Genomic DNA, 25,381 nt, shown 5'->3' with positions numbered 1-25,381 from the left:
CCTTGAATCTGCAAAACAGTTGTAATGCAAAATAAGCCAGTATTAAAAATTTGCTCATATTGTACGTAGGATGCAAGACTGCAATGTTTAATCAATTAATTGGTTAGATTAATAAATTAAAGGCTTTCTTAATTTACTAAAGAGGCAACAAGACAGCAGATTTTTACAAAGGGTCAGATCCAACACTGCTGTTCCGCTAGTGTGGCAGACTTCGGCTTGTGGAATGGGACGTCCCCTCTTCTTTCCTGCAGCTCCCTATGCATCCTCAAAATCTGCTGCAAGGGGTTGGACAACCCTACTGAGCAGATCTGAGGGCACATGCAGAGAAGAGAAGAAGGAGAAGACCTGCTGCACAATAGTAACTCCTTGCATGTAGTGTTGGATTCAGCCTATAATAATAATTATTAATAATAATATAAGTATTATAAAATGTGCAGGTGACAAGAAAACCTTAAGTATGGTGAGCAGGTGAAGAAGAAGAAGAAGATAGGATTCCTGCATCTGTAGTAGACATGAGGAAGAAGAAATTTCTGCACCTACAGCTGCTAAGATTCCCTTAATACACAACTATCAAAGGTGCAGGGACACTGTTCTCTTTTTTTACCTGCCCACCCTAACCTTAAATGCCACATTCCCCATTTTGTCTCATGCTGTTTCAGATGAAGCCTGCTACACATATTTTCTTTAAAAGACAAATATAAGCAGATGAGTGGCCATTTTGCTAGGTTGACCAGGTTTTTACCCAGATTTTAGCCATGCCACCTGGTGACTGTTTCCTGGCCTGGATTTTAACCATTCATTCATTCATTGTTCATTCATTCTTATAGAAGCTGAGAGGCAAAATGAGGTAAATATGAGGTAAAATATTATTATAGCTGGGGTACCAAAGTCTGTTAGCAAATATTAGAAAAGAAATAAACTGTAGTATTTAGATAATATTTGGGATATGAAGGGGAACTACAAGCTGCCTTTGCAGAGGGCTCTCCTCTCTTTGAAGAAATTGTGAAGACAACGTTTTATTCAAATGAATCTTCTTTCAGAAAAGGCTGTCTGGTCCGCGTCCAGTTTAAAGCTAAAGAACCAGAGGAAGGGGGAGAGAGCAGCATCCATGAAGTTGCTCAACAGTCCACACACATGGATCACCTGGTCACTTTCTTATCCATGATGGTGAGATGTATTTCTATTAAAATTAGAGCAATTCTGTCTAAATTCGCACCTCTACACTATAAATTAACACATGTAAATTTTATGCAAATCTGCACCCTCTTTTGTTCTCTTTTTCAACGATGCACTTCATCTTTCCTTGGCAATGCATAAATGACCACCACAGGCTGTTACTAGCGCAAGGTCATTCAGTGAACTGAACAGTTAAGTGGGCATTTGAACTTGGGTCTCCTCGGCCCTATGCTGACATTCAGACCATGACACCACACAGGCTCCTCTGACTATACAGATACATTCACTGGTTCAGAGTCTAATATGGGTGGATGGTACTGTGTTACGAAGGCCAAAGCAGTTGTCACAGCCTGTGATTTTACTGACAACCCTATGACGGGTTCAACTACCCAAAGGCTAACTTACAGGAACTATGACACACATGGTCCTTTGCAGAAACCTGAGGATAAATGAACGGAAATTAAAAGCATTTTCCTCTAGAAACAGAGTGCTCATCTACCTTATGTCAATAGTTATAATATAGTTATAGCATCTTGGGCTTATATTGCTTTTTGTCTAATTTATCACTAGGGATGGGGAAATCTGTCAATTTTGGTTTCTCTCAATTTCTCATTTTTCTCATCTTCAAGGACAGTTCTCCATATTTCCACATCAGTTTGCAACTTTTTTAAAATAAAAAAGCCCTCATGAAAATTCATCCATGAATTTCTCCACACACACACACACACACACACACATTTACTTTTTAAATGCAATTTGTCAGATATTCACATTTTTGCAAAGCAGTTTCCCTGAATATATTTCCCCAAATACATCATTAACTTCTGATCACTAAAATATGCAGTGATATACACACTTTGCCCTAGTATAAGCATTTTTGTAACACATTGCATGGCTTACTTGGTGAGAGAACTGCACTGCAAAATTCAGAGAAGAGTAAATTTAGAAGAATGGCTGTGTTTTGGTAGGTGTATTGTTTCAGAAAGTGCATGTTAACCTGGTTTTCCATTAAATGTGAACTGATATTCCTCCCCCATCCTTATTTATCACACAAGATTGTACAATGACGAAAAATGTCCCAAAGTCCCATTGTACAAGATTGTACAAAAAGGAAAAATCCCCAAATACTGAGTTACATGTTGGTGTGAGGGGAAGAAGCATGGGCACCTGCATTTCCTGCCCCTGCCCCTTCTGTCAATCCTTGCTCACTTCCCTGCCACCATCTATACATTGGAAGGATGAAAGCAGCAAGCCTGCTGCATGCCTATAGGCTCATGCCTATAGTTTAGAATCCTGCTCATGCAGCACTATAAATTGCATGGGGAGCTTCTGTGTGAGGGCATCAGGGTGCAACGGGGGGGGGGGGGGGCAAGGCGGCAAGTGTGAACCTGCTCTCTCCATGACTGTAATTGCTTGAGTGGAGAAAGCCTAACAAAGATTCGAGTCTACTTTAAATTTAACCAATTGGTACCAGAGCTGCTAAAAATCCAGCTTGCTTATCCTTGCCCCTCACTCCACCCCCAGCCACCCTGACCACTTTTCACATAAGCCCTAGAGCAGGAACTAGTTATTCCTAGTCAAAAACGACAGCTTTGTGTATGGCATTTTATGTTACACAGTAGATAGCTAAAGGGAGGGTGGAAAATAAGGTTTGGGCATGTCTAGGAAGAGATGGCAGAAAACTGGGAAAGGTTCTGTAAAGGGAAATTCATTCTTCTGTTACAAATGGAAAATATGACCAAAGTGGTCAACAAAAGGGGAACTGAACAACATAATTTATATGGCCTTTCAAAAAGCCTACGACAAGTTCCTCACAGGAGGCTAGTTTAAAAAAAACACTCTAATGGGCCAGAAACAGGTTAAAAGGCTGCAAACTTTTTTTAAAAAGGGAAAAGCAGCAAGGTTTTTTTAGCTGACAGAAACAAAACAGAAATCACCAGAACCCATCTAGACAATGCACTCCTGCGTGTCTGCAGTTGGGTACCAGGTGATTTTATTTGGGATTTACTTCCCCTGTTCAGATTTTTTCCAGATAGGGAAAATCCAAGTATATTGTTGAAATACTAAAGCGTACCAGTTGAATAGTGAAAACATCATGTGGGCAACATCCAAAAATCAAATGCAGTTTCAAATCTACATTAAACTTCCGTGTGGTTAAGGCCTTTGTCCATTTCATTTGTACTTTCAAAATATTAGAGGTAAAATTAACAAGGCTTTCTTATTTCATTTTTATGTAACATGATTTTTGAGTGATATTTGGATAACACAAAATATGTTATTGTCTTGCGACATGTTTATTGTAATTCTTTTTAAAAAGACAAGTCTCTCCTTAACCCTGTGCACTGAAGAACTGGAGACAGGGGAACAGTTGATTAACAGCAATAGGAACTGAAGCAACTAATCACTGATAATATTTATTTCCGAAGTTTAAAAAGCATTGCTTGTTGGTTTATGCATATCATAGCTCTACTAAAAAGCTCCACGCCGCTTTTTCAACTTCTTATCAGCTGGCAATCCCAGCTTTAAAAACTCAAAGGCTAAACAACTTAAAAAACTATTTTTGCCAGTTTGCTGCTGGACTCAGCTCATAGTTATTGAATTAATTCACAAATCCTTAAACAACTTGGTCTCAAAGCACCTTGAAAATTGTCCTTTATGCTTCACCTTGGTCACTGAGATTCTCTGATGGGGCACTTTTGTGGTTCCCCACACCCCTGAGGTTTGGTCAGCCTTTATCCACCTCCATCGTTCTACCCGGACACTGAGGTCCAGCACCGAGGGCCTTCTGGCGGTTCCCTCACTGCGAGAAGCCAAGTTACAGGGAACCAGGCAGAGGGCCTTCTCGGTAGTGGCGCCCTCCCTGTGGAACGCCCTCCCACCAGATGTCAAAGAGAACAACAACTACCAGACTTTTAGAAGACATCTGAAGGCAGCCCTGTTTAGGGAAGCTTTTAATGTTTGATGTAACATAGTATTTTAATATTCTTTTGGAAGCCGCCCAGAGTGGCTGGGGAAACCCAGCCAGATGGGCGGGGTATAAATAATAAATTATTATTATTATTATTATTATTATTATTAGGGACTGAGCCTTTAGCGTGGCAGGGCTTGCTGTTTGAGTTGCTGCAAGCGGAATGCCTGAGCTGGACCTTACGCAGAGGAGAAATGAATGAGCTCCACCACAAGAATGCATTCCAAAAGGTTTTACTACTGCAAAACTGCCTTAAACTACTTACAAAATAAAACATTGCAAAAATACAAAGTAACAGATAGCTTGTCTTTCTAGTCCTTAATACAGTGGTACCTCGGGTTACAGACGCTTCAGGTTACAGACTCCGCTAACCCTGAAATAGTACCTCGGGTTAAGAACTTCGCTTCAGGATGAGAACAGAAATCGTGCTCCTGCGGCACGGCAGCAACAGGAGGCCCCATTAGCTAAAGTGGTGCTTCAGGTTAAGAACAGTTTCAGGTTAAGAATGGACCTCCAGAATGAATTAAGTACTTAACCCAAGGTACCACTGTACCGTTTAAGAAACTTTCCTCTCCCTGGCCCCAAAGAGCAATCCTATGCAATCATCTTGCTTGTTCATCATCGCTGAGCTGAGCTTCTACTGCTGTTGACTCCAAGGACTGACTAGGACCCTGAGTTCTACATAACTTTTTTTTTTTTTACCTCAGTGCATACAAACATTACAATTTATGTGTATTAAACTTATATATTTAACACTTGCCCTGTGGAAGTCCTTGCCAGCAGAAGTTCAGCAGGAATCATCCCTGCCTTCTTTATGTCACCTAAAAGTAGGGTTATTCAGATGAGACTTTGAAATGCAAATTATTTTTTAACCAACCCATATTTATAGATGTCCATCCCTGTTTGATATTTTATTGTTGTTGTAACTTTTGTATGTTGTGCATTGCCTTGCTGTAGTTTTACAAAAGTGCAGTTTGCAAATATTTAAATAAAGAAATAAGTTTTTATGATTGCCAACTGATCAGAAAAAGCAACAGTCTGTTCCCTACTCCTCTCGTATAATTGTAGCTTTATTTCACCATGTGAACCTAAAGGTTGCCAAGGGCTAAAGTATGCACAACAAGCTGCTACACTGGTCTGTCAAAAAGTTGACAACCCTGTCACTATGTGCCTACTGAGCTATAGCTCATTCTGTTCGTCGACAAGAAAGTAATACTCGTGGCATTGCTGTTCCAACCCTATTCTTCTCCTAGGAAAAACTGGGCATAGACATCCATTTCCTTTTACTACACAACCGCAGCCCGTTTTTATTTGTGGCACATTCTTGCCCAGCTGCTGCTGAAACCTCCTGGTTTGGTTTGGTTTGGTTTGGCTCATCGGACACCTGGAGCCAATTAAGCGGCCTGGCTGAAGCTTAACCCCCCCCCCGCCCAATGTACTGCCACTTTCTCCATATATCCTTTCTGACGGAGAGGGCAGGGCTATGGAAGAAAGACTGAAAGGATTAACATGTCTCCAGTATATTACTTTTTACTATTTTCAGGCTGGTGCTTGTGTGTGAGGAGCAACTCACAGTTCTAAGTCTCCTGTGCATATTTACTCAGAGGTAAGCCCCACTTTATTCAGTAGGCATTCCGAGTAAGCATTGTAAGGCAATAAAAGAAAAGGCACTACTGTTCTTATGCCACCAAAACTCAAATATTAATTTGGGAAACATGCTACTATTAGTTTTAGGGCACCATCTTTTCTTACACTAAATTTAGAGATATCTGTATTAGAACAAAAACATATAGTTACTGCATTTTGCCTCACCCTGCTATAATAGGACTTTCCAGAAACGGAATTTACTTGAATTCACAGAGTGGTTTGAAGGTTGTAAATTCAGTTCCAAAAGCTGTTTGCAGAGAAAAGAAAATCTTCTTCTCTTGTAAATACTGTACGCCTTTTAGCTTGTTGGTTAGGTAAGATTTCTTTAACTTTGCTCTGATCAGGAGGAGCCAAAGCCCATAAATGACTGTTAGCAGAGTGCTGGCAGGCATACGGAAGACGCATGTGTTTTCCCTTTAAGAGTGGTCAGCTGAGGGGGTGTTGGCAGCATTCCTCTGACAATCCCAGCCGTGTGTCTGTGTCACCATTTCTCTCCTTGGCATGCTTCTTCAAGTCAGTGTATTAAGTTTAGAATGGTCTGTGGTTGGTTCCGAGGGGGCAGAGGGTGCCTCCTTGCATCGGTTTATGTCTTTAGTCCAGAGAGGCATCTTGCTAAACTGCTGAGTCTGAGTCTCAACTGTGTGGAAAAATGCATGGCTCCCAAATCGGTCCTTGGCAACACAGCCAAGATGAAGCAGCTCATACATTTTCCTGCACTGTGTGCACAACGGAATTCTCAAGAGGAGAATTCTCTCCTAAAACTTGAATTTCTCAGTCATCCTCCAGAAAGGATTTGACTCTTTTTCTAGTTCCCGTGTAGAGAGTGCTATTAATTAAAGGGCAGGCGGGGGATGGAAACAGACAGTCAGTGTTTTAATTTTTGAAGTGGACAGATGCCGGGAGATGAGACCGCCTGGAAATATCTAATTCTAGGTATGTAGGCTATTGTGGTTACTCTCCCGCAGTGATGAGGAAAAGCATTCTACACATCCGTGGTTTGTTTTTGCTTCAGATGTTCAAGGGCCAAGTGCTGGTATTAAAAAGAGGTTCCATTGCTGAGCCTTGGCTCAGATTAATCCCTGAATAGAATAAAAATAAGTTTTCTTTGGTTAGGAGAACGAAACAGTTTTGGCATATGGTGATATTAATTGCTGTTTCCTGGCTGGAATTTTTATTTGTTAACTGAGTCTAAATACATAACAAAGAGTACTCCATTTTATTCAATGCAAAAGGAAGCATTTTGCTTCAAAAACAGAGAACGTCTAAAGGGCTAAATCAAACAAATAGGGCCCCCTTGGTCTTCTGGAGTAAAAATATAGCATGTTGCCAAGGGAATTGAGCCAGTACTTTACTTGCTTAATCAGAGTTGACTGTCACAGGCATTGGCTTTATTTAAGTTAGGTAGGCCTCAGCTTATTTGGTGATCTGGGCCAGAGGTTTCTGAAGGAACACTTTCTCCATCATGACTCCCCATTAGAAGTAGGAAAGCCTCCACTGTAGGCACCAGTTGCTGGGACTCACAAGTGGGGAGCATGCTATTGTGCTCAGGTTTGTGCTTTCAGGCTTCCCATAGGCCTCTGGCTGGCCACCTTGAGAACAGGATGCTGGCCTAGATGGGCCACATCCAGCAGGACACTTCTTCCATTCTTATTGTCCTCTATAAGAACCATTGTCTTCTCTAGGCCTATTCAAGCATGTGTAGGAGGCACAGTTGTTGTGCATGTTGGCTCTGCCCACTCAGTGTCTGTCCTTCCCATGTTGAGCAGGGAAGGTGTGAAGAGGGGCTTTTGCTTGCAAGCGGTAGCCCTTCAGATGCTGTTGGATGACAACTCCCATCATCCTAGCCAATTGCTAAAGCTGGCTGGGGTTGTTGGGAGTTGGAGTCCCACAACTTCTGGAAGGCCACAGTTTCTCCCTGGCTGGGCTACACTGACTGGTAGTGGTTTTCCAGGGTTTCAGGCAGGAGTCTTTGCCAGCCCTACCTGGAGATGTCAGGGATTGATCTTGGGACCTTCTGCATGCTCTACCAGGGCCTCCAAGAGGAATTTTATCAAGAAATGTCTCTTTTGGTCCCCTTACCTTCTCCATTGGTTATACTGTAAGGTCAAAAAGGGTATGGAAGACAATAGATGGGCTGAGTGGAGCACTTTGTTATTATTCTGCATGTAAGGCCTTATGCTCTTATATTCCCCCCACGATAAATATAAATAAAATAAAAGAGGATCAGAGATAAGAAAGCACATTTGATTGGAACATCTTTGATTATGCTACAATACAGATAAGGCAAAATAATTCACATTGAAACATCCCTTTATATTGCAATGCAGATCAGATCACCAGAAGACATTAGTGTTAGTAAAGGAAGGAAGATAAACTTACTATATGCTTTTAAAAAATAGCTTTTCTGGACTTTTGTGAAAAATTTCAAATCACAGCATGAAAATTAATTGTTATGGCAATGTTTGATTCAATACTTAGCCTGGCCAAATTCACAAGACGTTTCTGAGACATTGTAGACCTTAAATAATTATTAATCAGCTGAAGTTTGCTGAGTGACCTCTCTCCAGAAGCTACTGTTGCTGGAATTGTTAATAGTACTCTTAAGCTAGCACACACATTTGGAAACAGGTCACCAAGTCTGTACTTTCTTAACAAGTTCAACAGACCTAATGGCTTTAACTGTACATTTACAAAATCTGCTTCGTGTACTGAGGCTAAATGTTGCATTTCTTTTCCGAAATCATCACCAATTAAAATCAGCAGGATATTGCTATGATAAAGATAAAGATTTTCTCTCCACTTCACTTTCAGACATGGTGAGATATTTCCACAAGAAAGCATTTTTTGTGCAAATTGCTTAACAGCATTGAAGTGGACAGTTAACCCTGCTATAACATTGTCTACCAAAACCTAAAACACACACTTTCTGAAGTAGGGCTCTTCTGGAGTATCATCTGTGTCATTCATTTCTTCCAAGTTAGCATCAGGTGTGCTGTTGTCATGTGACCTTGTCCTCTTGCACCTAACTTAATTACATACATGGGACAGAGTTTTATTTCTATATTTAGGTTTGATGCAACCAATCTGGCTTCATTCCACAGGCATTTCCACTTCTTTTGGAGTTTTGTCAGCTCTGTTACATCAGCATCCAGTGTGGTATCTCTAGCTTGAATGACCTTGTTTCAAATATCTATGCCAGCTAATGTTTTGTACCACATGGCTGACACTAACACACAGGCAAAAAAAGTCACATATAATAAAACTCCATGGACTTCATTTCTTATTTTGGCCATCAAATTTAGTTCTAGGAGGTTTTCCATTGCTAATTTAATACCAGGCAAGTGATCTGCAAAATTCAACATTCTGAGCATCTTGTTTTAGACATACTATGAAGAGAACAACCAATATAGTTTTTGTAATATTTCCTACCACTTAGGACTGGAACTGAACAGGTGGGACACAGTTTTAATTGTTCCCAGAAAAGGGTTATTGCTTCAGGTATTCATTCAGCAGCGGCATTTCCACATAAGTTGAGTGTGTGACAACCACAAGGTGAAAAAAATTGCTTTTGAGTATTTTTCTTGTATTTTTGCTTGTTCCAGTGGCGTAGGAAAGGGGGGGCAGAGGGAGCGCACCGCCCCCGGCACCATCTCTGGCAGGGTGACAAAAGGACACCCCACGGGGGTACCATCGCGCTGCTGCAGCCGCGTGCAAAGGATCCTCTGCTCACAGCTACACCTTCCGCTGCCGCCACCTCACCCCCACAGCAAGGATGGAGGGGCGGCAGGAGGAGCAGTAGCAGCAGCTGGCATGGCAGCAGTGGCAGCAGCAGTGGCAAAGACCACCGCCTACCTGAGGCACACCATCCCCGGTTGCGTCTGCTCTTGCTCTAACCGCCGCCGCCTCAGAGTCACCTCCGCTATCTCTGGCAGAGTGGGGTGGGTGGGGGAGGCGCGTGTGGGCGGAGAGAGGGAAAGAAAGAGTGACCTGCCCGGCTCTCCCTCCCTCGCACACCCGACGCCTGACTCTGGAGAGCCAGTGTGGTGTAGTGGTTAAGAGCAGTAGACTCGTAATATGGTGAACCGGGTTCACTTCCCCGCTCCTCCACATGCAGCTGCTGGGTGACCTTGGGCTAGTCACACTTCTCTGAAGTCTCTCAGCCCCACTCACCTCACAGAGTGTTTGTTGTGGGGGAGGAAGGGAAAGGAGAATGTTAGCCGCTTTGAGACTCCTTCAGGTAGTGATAAAGCGGGATATCAAATCCAAACTCTTCTTCTTCTGATGGAGCGGGGCAAAAGGCTGGGTGCATGAGGCAGAGGGAGTGAGCACAGCATGCGCCATACGTAGCAGCACTGTGCATGCACTGTACGGTCGGTTTGCCCTGCCCCCCTGCCCCGGGTACCCTTCATGCTTTGTTCACCCCTGGCTTGTGCGCCATTGTATTTTCATGCCACATTTGTCCCATTATCGTAGGCTTATGCTGTACATTCACTGAGAGGAATAGCATGTTTTTCCAATGTATTAGTTATCATCTGAGCCATTTCTTTCCCTCTTTTGTTGCTACAATCTGCAAACTTCAGAAATCTCTCTTGAATCTCATACTGCATTTCTTTTAAAAGTACATCTCCAAAGAAACGTTGTTTGTTCAACATGGGAAGAATCTGGTGTAGAGTCTACTATTTCTGCAAAGCATTTGCAGATTGCCTCTCAAGCAAAAAGTGTCACTTCACAAGATTCAAGCATTCTGTAATAAATTCATTTTGTGAGGCAGGGGACAAATAACGAACTTGAGGCTGCTCACGCCTTTTCTGTGACTCCTCTGCACTTAGCACATGTTCCTGAAGGATGGGGATCCTACCTGGAGAGCAGTTCAATGAGTCCTAAAAAGTTTCCATTGTTGGAATCTCCAATTCGATGGGATCAATCAGTAATTGCTAAACCATTTTCTTCCAAGAAGAGTGCAACATTGGTGATGCACTTTAACAAGTTGTACCATTTCACAGCTTCAGTTTTGATGGATGCTTGTAAGATGATGTGAACTCTTGTCCCAGACTGCAGGAACATTTCTAGTTCGCCAAGCTAAGTAACATTCTCTGTGACTATGACCTTTTTCATGTTATTAACTATCTCCTGATTCTTAGGACAGTTGTCTGGAAAAGATCATTTTTCCAGATGTAGTGAGTTCTTCATGATGGTAACGGTGGCAATGAGCTGCTTTGCCTTCCTCTGCTTTGCCTTCCTCTTACCACACTTTTGAGTGATAGCTGATCCACAGCCATTTGATGTACTTTTGGGGATGATTAATTTGTTCATTATCCTGGAAGAACTGTTCTGTCTGCTGCTGTGCTCGGAGCACCCTATTGTGACGTTTGGGGCATCCATCACCTCACGTTTGTAGTGTTGTGCCCATAGAACCACCGTGCTCCAACTTACTTCCAACTATATTTTGGAGAGGATATTGACTGTGGAAAGGCATTCTGCCTCTATTTCAGTGATCCTTGACAGTGATTTACCAATCCTACCATTCCTGGTTATGGAACGTTTATCTGATTCTTATTAGTTTGTGACTCCATGCACATATTACATGTCTTCTGTTTATGATTTTTGATACAGTATAGTGTTATAAAAATATTGTCAGTATATTATTCGCCAACGTGTTGCTTGTTGTTCAGATTCCTCTGCTTGAAGGCGGGCCACTGTCAGCACCGACACCCTTCACCGGCAGACAGCAGTCCCTTCAGAAGGTGAAGTACATCACCTGCAGGAGAGGCAAAGCGAGCTTGCTTTCTCGCCTTGCCCACTTACATTAAATTTTGCTGCCTCTCTGGATTGCATGGGAGAAGTAGGTGGGGGCACATTGGCAGAAGAGGAAGTGGGCAGAGGAAGAAGTGTCATGGCATTTTGTGTATTCACGCAACATATGCATATGTTTTCTAAGGTCCCAGGAAATTTCTGACCCCTGTGCCCCCCTTTTGACCCCAGGCAGGGGTACAATGTACCCACTGCCCCCCCTCTCCTGGGTCCTGTGCTCTGCCACCGAGCTATGGCTTTCCCCGCTTGTCTTGCAGTAGCTTATCCAAACTGACCCAATTTCCCTTGAAACTTCTCCCGTTGAAGCAAGACCCTAAAAATGTGTTTTTATGTGAAATTTGGTTCCAAATTTATTTGGGACAGGAGAGACATCAGCTTGAACCCTGATAAAGAAAGCCTATTTAATCTGCAGTGTTTGCAAGAAATGGATGGAAGAAAAGCTCATGGCATCTTCCTATGCTATGAAGATGCTTTGAAGGTGTTAGATATATTTAATTTGCATCATTCACAGGGGGAAAATGTAAACTAGACCAACTCTGTTCTGAGCTGTAAGAAATAAATGCTTCGAAATGGGGAATAAGGAGGTTAGGGTAAAGTGACCCGCAGATAACGACAGGCTAAAGTTTTGCTGTCATGCAGCACAAAATGTTTTAGAATGGAAAATAATTAATGTTGAGTAAAGAATGGAGCTGAGATTATTATAATGAGATACAGTGTGCTCTTCCGACCATCTAGGGGTCAATGTTACTTGGTTCCAAATGGTTACGAGTAAGTAAGAATTGTCCTGCTATAAAGTAGAAATAATGCAATGGTATGCAGTCAGTTTTACAGTGACCTTAAGGTTAATGGTAGTTGCTCTTAGTATGTTTATAAAGGTTTAAAAGAGACATATGAACTGAAGATTTTAAAGTCTAGAGCTACAGTACTAAGCAGACTATAATATTGAGATTTCGGAATAAAGTGGCTTCAAGTATGCTATGCTTGGCTGTTGCTCAATAGCTGAATACTTTCATGGTGACTTTCCTTTCAGAATAGTACCACCTCTTGAGTAATATATCACTTGTATGTCTCAATCTGATAATAGATTGCACCAGTATATTATTGCAACAACAGATGTATTGCCAGTGTAGTCCTCTGCATTACTGGAACAGAGCACTTGGAAGATGATGTATTTCTCAAAATATGGCACCAACCAGAAGAAGGCAGGACCAGGAGCAGATTTAGTTCAATATCCTAAAAAGAATTCTGATGCCACATAAGCTCCCTGGTACAAAGATATAATGGCTTGGCACAGCTCTAAATTGAATTCCCGTTTGGTTTTGGTCTCTGGAGTTCACACAATCGGGTCATGGCTTAAATTTATTTATTTTTAATTTAGAAGGAACAACAGCTGAGAGCTGTAGCCTAATATAACTTCATGACTGAAGTATTTCCATAGCTAATTGCTCACATGTGTATGAGTAGCTGTATGTGTAGGACTATGTTCAATTATGAATGAGCATAATCCATAAGCTAAAACTCCAGACACTTATGATCCAGTTATTCTTTGGTCCTGGAAATTAAGATGTTTCCAGACGTTGCCTCAGGCTTCCATCTCCCTTTCAGCTTTTTGCATGCTGCACAAACCTATTGGAAAATGTGTTGGTACATCCATACGGGGAGCTGGCTTCAGGCACTAGGCCCACTGGCAAACCAACTCCGCATTACAAGGGTGTCTGCAAACAAGACATGAAGGCTGGCAACATCAAACCAGCCATGTGGGAATCCCTTGCAGATGACGGCACTGCCTGGAGACAATCAGTTAGCTTGCATATTCACAGCAGTGACCAGAGGGAGAATGACCACTGGGAGGTGTGTATAGAAAATAAATGCCATAGTGCATCGTAGCAAAACTGGCCTCCTTCATCTGCCCCACCTACAGAGAAACATTTCTCCCATATTGGTCTCTGCAGCCACAGCAGGTGCTGTAATTCTCCAATGGTTTGATTTTACCCCCAATGGTGCACTCTTCCATTGTCTCCCAAGAGAGACAGATGCCATCAACAGCATCCATACATATGCTTAATTGGGGGTATTTAATTTTTTTTTTTTTTTTTAAAGACCAAGATCATACAATTCTGGGTGGGGGAAATGTCCGTTTGGCCACCACACAAAGAGTATTTCAGGACAAGGAGTATCTATGTGGTGGGAACTAAACACTATGTGGCAAACAAAATAAAAAAATAAAAAATAGGGCAGTCATATGAGACTATCTTGGAGGCTTCAAGCATTGAACCCAGTTCAACCTGGAATTTATATGTTCTAAATGAGGTAGTTGGTTTTTATGTCTGGAGAGAGGGATAAACTTGAAACAGTCCTGTTGGTCACTGATTAAAGCTGACTCAGCCTAGCCCAGAAAAGTCTCTTGGTTGCCGCCTCTCTATTAACAGCTTTACATGGGTCTATATGCCTGAGAACATGTATTCCTTTCAGTCTTTGGTTTACCTTCTGCTAAAGTTTCTCACTGAAATAGGTTTTCTCTTGACCAAAGTTTCTGGTAGAGGGAAAAGCACCTGCAACGGTGTACTTGAAGTATTTTAAAATGCATTATACTAGAAGCAAGTGTCCAGTGCCCTCTGTCACAGAGGCTTGATTAACTTAGAGGTCACCAACAACTCTACAACTTCTAAAACTTAATCAGAGCAGGACCTCAGAAGGGTATGTGTATGTTGTCTCCACTGCCCCGTGATGTATAGATTCAATATCAAATATCTGAGAGCTATCTCTGAAGTTGAGATATTGGAGCTTAATCCCAAGATTCTGATTCAGTACCTGCTTTGTTAGATTGTTGTCCTAGAGCAGGGGCCTGAAGGCCTAGGTGGGGGGTGGACACTGAGTTTTTCCAAGGGGTCCATCAAACTTCACAACTAATGCCCAGACACTCAGCTTTCATTTCAAAAACAATAATGCAAGTTTCTACCTGCTATGAAAGGGAAGCAAAACTTGATTCCTGTGAGATGAGCCAGCCTGGCTGTCTGCTCCCACCTTTTTAACCAATGAGGTTTTAACCAGTGAATGAAGTGAGGGCTGCAATTGATGAGTGAGTTGTTTGGACACCAGCCAATAGATATGAATCCTAAAGTGTTGCCATTTCTCCGTCCAATTTAATGGACTTTTATTTCCTGCATGTGTTTAGTCCTTGGAATATCCAAAGTGTACTTTACTCCATTCTAGCAACCAGAACCAGTACTTCCTAATCCGGTACCAGTTATTTTCTGTAGTTACTTCTACATAGTAAATGTTAAAGGATTCCTTTTCCACACACGGGAAATGCAAACTGTGAAACTTTGCGGAGAGACTCTTCAAATCATGTCCAAATTTCCGTGCACCTTGAGAACATAGCATGCTTAGTGTGATGTTCTTTTTCTATTTCTGTGCATCACAGTGCTATACTTCATGACACAGCCTTTTCTGATTGGCCAATATACAAAGTAATAGGGTGGACAGAATACAAAAACACACTATTTAGGAGAAAGGTCTTGCAAAAGTGTGTAGCCAAAACTACATGCAAAAGTTCGGAGAAATTCTCAGTAACATACTGATGAAGTTTCATGAGGATTTTTTTTAAAGCAACAACAACCACAACTCCCAAATTGCTGCAGAAATGTGGAGAACTGAATTTAAGATTGGAGAAAATGAGGAACTGAGAGAGCCGATCCCTAGTAGTCACATAGCTGCTCACCTGGGATGTAGGTGCTTTAGACTGAGGGTCTCTTATTGTGAGAGAATTCAACCCCCAGCGTGTCAGTCCCTTTACTAGGAATACATATGTATACCAGAGATTCTACATAAAAAAAATCCTTCCAGTAGCACCTTTAAGACCAACTAAGTTAGTTCTTGGTATGAGCTTTCGTGTGCAAGCACACTTCTTCAGATACACTGAAACAGAAGTTGCCAGATCCTTCTATATAGTGAGAAGGTGGGGAGGGGTATTACTCAGAAGGGTGGTGGGAATGGGAGATAGGCAGATAGCTGGGATGAGCCTGCTGACGACTCTTAACGACTGTAATGGGTCTTACAGGAAAAGGCAAGGGGTGAGAAGGTGAGAGATGGCTTAGTCATGTATAATGGGATAAGAATCCAATGTCTTTGTTCAAACCAGGTTTCTCCATGGTTTTAAGTTTGGTAATGAGTTGCAGTTCAGCAGCTTCTCTTTCCAGTCTATTTCTGAAATTCCTTTGTAGTAAAACAGCTACTTTGAGATCTTGTATAGAATGTCCTGGGAGATTAAAGTGTTCTCCTACTGGTTTCTCTGTTTTGTGATTCTTGAGAAACCAGTAGGAGAACACTTTAATCTCCCAGGACATTCTATACAAGATCTCAAAGTAGCTGTTTTACTACAAAGGAATTTCAGAAATAGACTGGAAAGAGAAGCTGCTGAACTGCAACTCATTACCAAACTTAAAACCATGGAGAAACCTGGTTTGAACAAAGACATTGGATTCTTATCCCATTATACATGACTAAGCCATCTCTCACCTTCTCACCCCTTGCCTTTTCCTGTAAGACCCATTACAGTCGTTAAGAGTCGTCAGCAGGCTCATCCCAGCTATCTGCCTATCTCCCATTCCCACCACCCTTCTGAGTAATACCCCTCCCCACCTTCTCACTATATAGAAGGATCTGGCAACTTCTGTTTCAGTGTATCTGAAGAAGTGTGCTTGCACACGAAAGCTCATACCAAGAACTAACTTAGTTGGTCTTAAAGGTGCTACTGGAAGGATTTTTTTTATTTTGACTATGGCAGACCAACACGGCTACCTATCTGTAAAGAGATTCTACATGTTATTTTGGTGTTAACTAGCGTTCAAAACGGGAACGTGGGGGGCACTGTGGGTTAAACCACAGAGCCTAGGACTTGCCGATCAGAAGGTCGGCGGTTCGAATCCCCGCAACAGGGTGAGCTCCCGTTGCTCGGTCCCTGCTCCTGCCAACCTAGCAGTTCTAAAGCACCTCAAAGTCCAAGTAGATAAATAGGTACCACTCTGGCGGGAAGGTAAATGGCGTTTCCGTGCACTGCTCTGGTTCGCCAGAAGCGGCTTAGTCATGCTGGCCACATGACCCGGAAGCTGTACGCCAGCTCCCTTGGCCAATAAAGCGAGTTGAGCGCCGCAACCCCAGAGTCGTCTATGACTGGACCTAATGGTCAGGGGTCCCTTTACCTTTACTAGGGTTCAAAACAGATAAGCTACAGGATATATGTTATCAGATCTCCTACTGTTGGGTTTAATTATTATTTTTTAACTTGAAAGTTTTTCTGGGGAAGCAGCAGTTCTGGAACATGGAAAATGTAACCCTTTCCCTCTGTGCCATTTTCCCAGTCTCAATCACCCCCAAACTGCTATTAGCCTCTCTGTGAGGGAAATACAGGTACCTTTTGTATTTGCACATTTCTTTCTCAAGTGGGGCTAATAGCAGCTTTGAGTGGGTGGGTTTGCTCTAAACTGGAATAATGGTAAGTGGGGGGAAATATTAAACACTCCCTCCCCGGTACTGCCGCTCCAATCCAAATCAACCCTCCCACACGGTTGCTTTGACAATACAATAAGTAAGTAAAAATAAGGCTGCCATGGGATTAAAAGGCGGTGCCTTATTATCTGACTAATTGTGATGCACCACATACTAAGTTGAAACAACTTATTTGTCACACTTGGGAAAGATCAAGACCTTTTCAGCAAGATGTTTGCATCCCACAGGCCTGGAGGGTTGCCCTCTGCACTCTGTACATAATGCGTCCTGCTATAGGCATCAGCAGACAGGCCAAATGAGACATGTAGCCTTGGACCACCTTCTATTGCTTTTTCATGGTGTGTAGTAAGTAAAGGTTAATTGTTATACTTTTTGTAAAAAAAACAACAACAAAACCCTTTTTACTGGACAGTAAGCCATCAGATAGAGTTCCGAACACTGGAGTGTTTATACGGTGGTTGGTCCCCCCGCCCGTTATTGCCCTCCTTGTACTGTCCTTTTGACAACAGCCCCTAAAGTATTCAAAAATTACTTCGCAGGCTCATGATGTAGTGTCGCCAAAGGCTAATTGACTCGTCCTTCTGTAATGATCCGTGGCTGTGTATACAGATGCCATTGTTCCCAGTCAGCTGTATACATGGACCTTCAGCTGAATGCTGGGGTTTCATTTCATAACTATTTTTTTTTTTTTAAATAATCTTTATTAAATTTTCAAAAGGTTACAAAAAACAAAACAGAAACACAAACAAAAACACACAAAAAAAAACAACATAAAAGATTCCACCTTTTAGGTCTCATTTTCAATAACTTCTTTTCATGACTTCCCCACGCCTCCCCTTATTGTATTCCAACTCCAATTGTTTGTTCAAACAAGTTTTTATCCTTAGTGTCCTAGTCATAATTTGTTAGTTTACTTAACCATACTTTGTTAATGTGATTCTTTATAATAAGTTTAGACCTTAGTTCATTATTATCCATTAATTTAGTTTGTTTAACAATTTTTAAAATATATACCTTAATCATATATAAAAAAAGAAAAAGAAAAAAGAGATATAACAACAAATAAAAAGATACCTTTCCTAAGATTGTCCCTGGTTCCCTCCACAGATTCCCCATTCTTATAATAATAAAGAACATATAATTTTACACTGCAAAGTAAAAATCCAGCCCCCTTTGGACTTCTAAACCCCACCCTTCTCTTCCCGGTTTCAATCCCAAACCAAAGTCCAATTAGTCCATCTTTTTAGCCTGGTGACCTTACGTCCGAGGCTCTCGAATCTCTCTCAGTCCCTTTCAGCCGGCTTCTTCGAAGGTCTTTCATATTGAACACCCCAAGTCGAAGAGGTACCTTCTCAATGCTGACCATATTTCTTCCAGCCAGGCCTACTTGTTTACAGGTGGAGCTCCAACTCTGTTTCTTAAGTCTATATGTCCCAAATAGTCCAGTTTTCATCTTAGTCAAATTCGAATTCTTCTTGACAGGTCTCCGGCTCTCTTTCATCTTCTGTAACTTTTCAACCACCCCTTCTTTCTGCTCCTCCTGTTCAGCTGATGTCTTGATCTTTGGTTTCTTTTCTTGTCCAGCTGCCTGTGTTTTGAGCATCAAGTCCCTTTCCAACTCAGTAGATATATTTTCTGTTAACTTCGGTTTTGTAGGACTTGTAGACAAAACATGGCCTTGCTGGATCATCTCTTGCAGCTTTCCCATGAGAAAGATAAGCTCTTGCAAGTCAGCTCGTATTTCCCGACCTAGTTCCATTCTTGTAATATCCAAGAATCCCCTCTAGAGGGATTCTAGTTACTTAGTATTTCTTTTCCCTTCCGATCCAAAAATCAAGTTTATTTGTATCAGTCTTTCTTTACTTTCAATATTTTGTAGCAGTATAGCCGGTTAGAATTTAAGCTTTGATTTTTCCGGCTTTGACAGCTAATTTGACAGCTGTCAAAAGTTTTCTATAAATCCTCTGCAGGCTCTTTTCACGGGTTACTCCCGGGCTTGAGAAAGGTGGTACTTAGTCCAAATAATTAAACTTTTGTCCTCCGGCACATTAGCTTAGTCCTTTAAATCTGTGGAATTTATATCTTTTATCGAATTACCTCAATTCTTCACGCAACCTTAGTTGACAGTTCCTTGCTTCAAACTGTTTACAATAAGGGGGGGGCGGACTTCCCTTTTTTTCACCTCCCCCGCTCATGCCAAATTCATAATCAAATTATTTGTAATCCAATTTCCCAATTACTCACGGGTTGTTGTTCTTGATTTTAAGTCCAAATTTTAATAGGAAGAAGTCAGCGCTCTCCGACAAATGGCATGCGGCTTCGCTCGGCAGGGGAAGCAGAAGACTCACAGCACCACGCCGCTCCCCGGCACCCGTTCCGTAGCCTTTAAAAAGGCTCCTTCGCGAGTCGGGAGGACGCTTAACGATGCCCGCCGAGTCACCATGTCCACGGGCTCCTATGCCCGTGGTTTTTGAGGGTCCCCGTGTCGCCGGCACGGCAAGACGCAGCCCCTGTCAAGCCGATTCCCTCCGGAGCTCGGAGGGAATCCGCCATTAGCCGATCGCGCTAACCCGGAAGTCTTCATTTCATAACTATTGGCTCTCTCTTTGTCCACCTAGATCACCAAAGGAGACTAAGGCCACATTCGGACCATACATTTAAAGCCCTTTAAACAGCTGTGGCTTCCCTCAAAGAATTCTGCAAGCTGTAGTTTGATAAAGGTGCTGAGAGCAGTAGGAAGACCCCTATTCCCCTCCCCAAGCTACAATTCCCAGCGTTTGATTTGATTTAATATTTGCATTTTGTTTTTCCAACAACAAATGTTGTGCTGGATGACATCCTCTCTCTGGGAAGGGACGACTTCTGTGCTCAGTGCAGCAGGCAACACACTCTCAGGCAAAATGATAGTTCGTAGTTCCCAGTGAAGAGGAATTGACTGTTAAACCACTCTGGGACTTGTAGTTCTGTGAGGGGAATAGGGGCCTCCTAACCACTCTCAGCACTGTTAACAAACTTCAGCTCCCAAAATTATATGGGTGAAGCCATGACTATTTAATGTGGTATCATAGTGGTTTGAATGCATGGTCTAAAACAACATAATTGCTTGTAATATTTCTTAAAATTCTTAAAATTCCAATATGTGGACATTAGATATGTTTAATTAAGAAGCAAATATACTTTTCTGTGCCCAATGCATGCAGCTGTGTTGATAGCTGTGTCTGTAGCTCATAGGAAGGTGTCCCACGGCTTGTAGAAATCACACTAATTTCTCCCTGTATCGCCGCCTAGCAGGCAGAGAGCCCTTATAGCTTTGTTGATAACACCCTATCCTAACTTTTATAAGGCTTGCTCACACGCTGCACTGAACACAGGTACAAGCTGCTTCTACCCATGTACAAGCATTTGTGTGAGTGGATTTGTACTGCTCAACTATTGTGTACAGAGATTGTACATATTGAACGGGACATGCAAAGGTGTGAACACCCTTGTAGAAAATAATCTAGGGGCTGTGGTGCCCTCTTCTATCCTCTGTTATGTGGCTGATCTAATTGCAGAATGTCAACAGATGCAGAAACATGCAGCGTTAAAAGCATTCTTCCCACTACTGGAAAAAATCCAAAGGTCCCTAGATGGGCTTCTCTGAGAAGACAACCTTCTTTCACCTCTGAAGTCCAAAAGTCATTTCAGGCCTGCCTGAATAAGATTCTTTCCCAGCCCCATTAATCAATGACTAGCAGGTGTCCACAGCAATCATGATTACATGTGCCAGGCTGCAGAAAGATAACTCAGAAACAATTTAAGGTCAAGGGTGGGGCAGACATCTGAAAAATAACAGACACCAGACCCGGCAAAAGTACTTTACACCTGTTTTTTTGATTGGCTGAGTTCTCTGAAAAGGGGGGTAACTCACACCTCCTCAGTATCAACTTGCAATTCTCCTTTGTCGATCATAATACCAAGCATGCATAGAGCACATTTCTAATTCTTAATGCATTTTACACACATTATGTTTGGTTCTCACTAGGGTTGTAACAATGTGAGGATTAATTGGTCAGATTATCCCATTTTAAAACTTCTAATTGATCAAAAACTCTAATTAATCAAGCAGCAGATTATCTGTATTTGTAACACGTTAGAAAGTTAAGGATGAAAGTTAAGGATTTTACCGAACTCTGCAGCTTAATTCCCCCCTCCTCTCCTCTGCAGCCCCCCACCTCAATATCTGCTCCAGAGGTACACAAGGAGAGGAAGGAAAAGCCCAGCTTTGTGAATGGAACTTTACGCATGTAGCATTGGACACAACCCCTGATCTCAGAAGAAGTGTTCATCTTATCGCACACAAGAAATTATGCTGCTTCTAAGATGGTGTGTGCTGTGACTCATAAGGCAGACATCTGAGGACATGCATTTCCTCTTCACAATGATTGTTTTATTAATATACAAATTTCAGTCATTAACTTATTCATTAAAGCTCATATAATTAATTGAGTAATACTTCTTGAATGGGTAGACTACACTGATTCCTGGTCATTGTTTGTAAGCTTGCCCAAACTAAAGTCACACGGTGAGATGCGAACTGAGGTCTCCAGACTCATACTCTCAGCACAATTTTAAAGCACAGTTTTAATCCTGCTTTTCCTAATACTGATCAGGGTGTACCCTGGAGTCTTTCAGAGATTCCTTACCTCTTTCCTCAACATCCCAGAGATATCACTGGGAAAGCTGATTTAAAAGCCATGTCTAGATGCCCCAGCTTCACCACTGGAACTGGTCTTACACCAGGATGTGGGGGGGGCAGGAAAAGTCTTAATGTTTACTGCTTCAGCTCCAGGGCTGGCTCAGAAAACAAGCCTCAGCATAACTTGCCCGTAGCTGGACTGGCTTAGGATCCAGCGGATCCTAGGCTGGCTTGGCCTTGCTTGCTCCCTCCCTCCCCCTCAAAACCCCATTTCATAGGTTTATGCTGACTACCCACAGTAAGGATACATCTAGTGATAGCTTCCATTCTGAAGGGTTGGGTGGAGATCTTAGTGATAGTGAAGGTTCTCCACTGGCAGAGCTGGGTGAAGAGACACTTCTGCCTCATCCAACTCTCCTCCAGCATGACAATTTGAGTTATAGATTGGTCTGCACAAAGCCTTATTGTCTGCATCATGTTCCCCTGCGCACCCACCCCAAAATGGTAGACCAGGGATAGAAAACCTACGGATGTTGGTAGATTTCAACTCCTATCCACACTAGCCAGCATAGTCAATGAGAATTGTGCAAGACCTAGAGAGCCACAGGTTCCCCACCCTTGTTGTAGACTTTCCTCAACTGGAAGCTGAGCTGGTCCTCTGATGATTTGGGTTGCTCTTTTCTACACCTTGTCTAGCTCTTTCATATGGTTGCCACTCAGCTGTGGGATAGAGACAGTCGTACCTTGGTTTTTGAGCAGAATGCATTCCAGAAGTCAATTCGACTTCCAAAACAAGGGGCAGGTTCCGATTGGCTTCAGATTGTGCAGGCTCACCGGAAACAATAGCGGAAGCTGCATCAGACATTCAGCTTCCAAAAAAACATTCAAAAACCAGAACACTCACTTCCGGGTTTTGATCATTCAGGAGCCGAAACGTACAAGTACCAAGGTGTTCAACAACCAAGGTACGACTGTATTCAGAACTGAGCACTTTCTGAAGGGCTGTCCAAAAGGTTATTTGAAACCACTTTTAGTAGCTAAGGATTTGGGAGGGATGGAGAAATGAAAGCAGTTTTAATCATCCTAATAGGGTTTATGACTTTTGACATTGTTGCATGCACTATGCATTTAGGAGGAGGAAAGCTACTAAAAAATAATAAATAAATAAAGGGAGCCACGCAGTACAAGGTGGTCTGTATTTCCAGAACACAGGAGATATTGCTAGGCATGTTGAAAGCCATTTCTGAGTAGTGTGCAAACACCAAAAGGATTGTTTAAGCCTTATTTGAAAAACATTGATAGTACAAATATTTATTCTGAGTTTGATATGATTATGGAATTATTTACACTGGAAAGTGGGTGAATAGGGGGGACAGAATAAAAATACAGATTTAAGAAATAGTGCCTCTTCTGTTGTCTTTGACAGGGAAAGAATAGGCTATGCTGTTCCGCAGCATTAAATCAAGCAAAAGAGTGAAAAAGGCAACAAATTGTAAGCTATTCCAATTGTTTGTTTCATTAAAAATATTACAGTTAACAAATTGCAGCTCAGAAAACAAGCTGTATGAATCTGGATCATCTCCATATTTGTCATTCCAAAGATGTAATAAATTAAATGAGCTTCAAAGAATCTCTCTCATTGTGTTCCCCTCTTAACCAGGTTACTTCCCGTGAGCTTACAGAAGACCATCACTGCAACAAGAACAGCAGCAGCTTTGAATAACGCCAGTTCCCACCTATTATCAGCAGCTGGGAAGCTTTTCTATACAAAGGTATTTTCACCCACCAGCAAACATTGCATAGAGTTATTTCTTGTGGGTCTCTATGGGGGGGCGGATTTTCCAGTGTGAAATGCCATGATGAAGGAACTCTTGTCTCCTGCCTTTCTGTGACACCATCATGGCACGCATTTCCAAGTGTTTGGCCATTTCTCCCTGCCTGGCTTTCAGTGTTCCTTGCAGAGAGTCCCAAGGATAAATGAAGCCAAGATGCCTATGCCACAAGGTGGTATTCAACTCTTAAGAGCTGTATCCAACTAAGGCTGAATACGCACTATACATTTAAAGCCCATAATTTCCCCCAGAGAATCATGGAAACTGTAGTTCAACCACTCACAGAGCTACAATCCCTTCAGCCTTAAGAAATGACTATTAACAATATTTTGGGGGGTGAAGTCATGTGCTTTAAAAGTATGGTGTGTATCCAGCCTATGTTATACCCAGAGTAAACCTATGGAAATTAATAGACCTGACTAACTTAAGCCCATTAACTTGAATGGCTTCATTCCAAGTATAACTTAGTTGGATGTAATCTTTAGCTTGCATTTCGTCCTGATACTGGGCATCTACTGTTAGGATGGACTCTTAGCATGTATCTAAGCCTAAGCATGTACAAATGAAACAAGCACCCTCCACCCACTACCCTGCCTTTTCTCTGTTGTTTCCCTTGTGTCAAATATTACACGGTAAACTTCTGGGCTCTATGAGCAAGTGCCTCAGCCCTCAAGCAGAAAATTAGGATGTGTAGTGAATTTAACAGCCCCACCCCAACAACCCATAGGGCTTCCTGCTGCTGTCACACCGCGACCACACCACACAACCACCCCCTGCAGCGAAGACTTGTGGGTAAATTTATTGCTGCAGTAGCTGCCTCCTGCCCACTCACAAGGAATGCAGCACCTCTATCATGACAAAAGCCGTCACGGCACTCCAACCAAGTTCTCCAGGCCCACCACAACTCACTCTGAGGAAAGGAGCCTTCCTGATAGTGAGGCATTTTGACTGATGTGGGCTGTTAAATTTTAAGCAGGCTTTGTGAATGTTGCAGCAAAGCAGCAATGGCACGGACAATCTGTGCAGCCACTTCATCCACAACGTTTCCCTCTGATGAAGGGACACTTTCTCAGAGCACAGTATGAGAGCAACAGGCCAGGGAGGATGGGGAGGAGCCAGTGACAGGAGGGAAGAGGAGGTGGCAGAAGGCAGGAGGAAGGGGTGGTGACCCATCAGGGCTGTCTTAAGCATATGTGGTGCCTGGGTGCAAAGATCCACCCGGCGCCCCCCCCCAGTTGCCCAGTCCCAGGCACGCAGGAGGGCGGAACCAGCCATCCTCCTCAGCGTCTCGCTGGCTCGGTCGCCCCCAAACTCGCAGAAGAGCCCACCGTGGTGCTCTGACTAACAGGCAGGCTCTTCCCCGGACTCAACTCTCAGGCCTCGGACTCTTGGCCCGGTGCCCCTGAGAGCCCGGCGCCTGGGTGCCCTGCACCCCTAGTGCCTATGGGTAAGACGGCCCTGTGGCCCATCTAAGATGTCCCTAGTAAGTTCCTCAGAACAGGGACAAATCCTTTTAAATCCCGCAACTGCTGTGCACACTGATGGTGCTAAATAAATAAATGAACTTATCTGCTGGACTGGTCCCTTTTCTTCCCTGTCTCTTTCTGTATTTTGCAGTGAAAATAGGTAATACAGTGGTGCCCCGCAAGACGAATGCCTCGCAAGACGAAAAACTCGCTAGACGAAAGAGTTTTCCGTTTTTTGAGTCGTTCCGCAAGACGAATTTCCCTATGGGCTTGCTTCGCAAGACGAAACGTCTTG

General features: G+C 42.7%; 1 long non-coding RNA gene across 3 annotated transcripts; it reads left to right on the top strand.

The window, feature by feature from the left end:
* The first annotated feature begins 6 nt into the window (after positions 1 to 6).
* LOC308485918 lies at positions 7 to 23,823 on the top strand. Of its 3 annotated transcripts, XR_013990861.1 has the most exons (4): positions 593 to 1,167; positions 21,317 to 21,475; positions 23,215 to 23,280; positions 23,449 to 23,823. It is a non-coding gene; the product is annotated as an uncharacterized lncRNA (long non-coding RNA). The 3 variants fall into 3 exon arrangements; XR_013990862.1 differs by lacking the exons at positions 21,317 to 21,475; positions 23,215 to 23,280; positions 23,449 to 23,823 and adding exons at positions 7 to 576; positions 11,464 to 12,510 and having other exon boundaries at positions 1,041 to 1,167; XR_013990860.1 differs by lacking the exon at positions 23,215 to 23,280.
* Positions 23,824 to 25,381: the final 1,558 nt, after the last annotated feature.

The sequence above is a fragment of the Podarcis pityusensis genome (assembly GCF_964106645.2).
Source record: "Podarcis pityusensis genome assembly, chromosome: 9".
Classification (NCBI taxonomy): Eukaryota; Metazoa; Chordata; class Lepidosauria; order Squamata; family Lacertidae; genus Podarcis; species Podarcis pityusensis.
The sequence above is the reverse complement of the archived record's forward strand: the minus strand, read 5'-3'. Positions and strand labels throughout refer to the sequence as shown.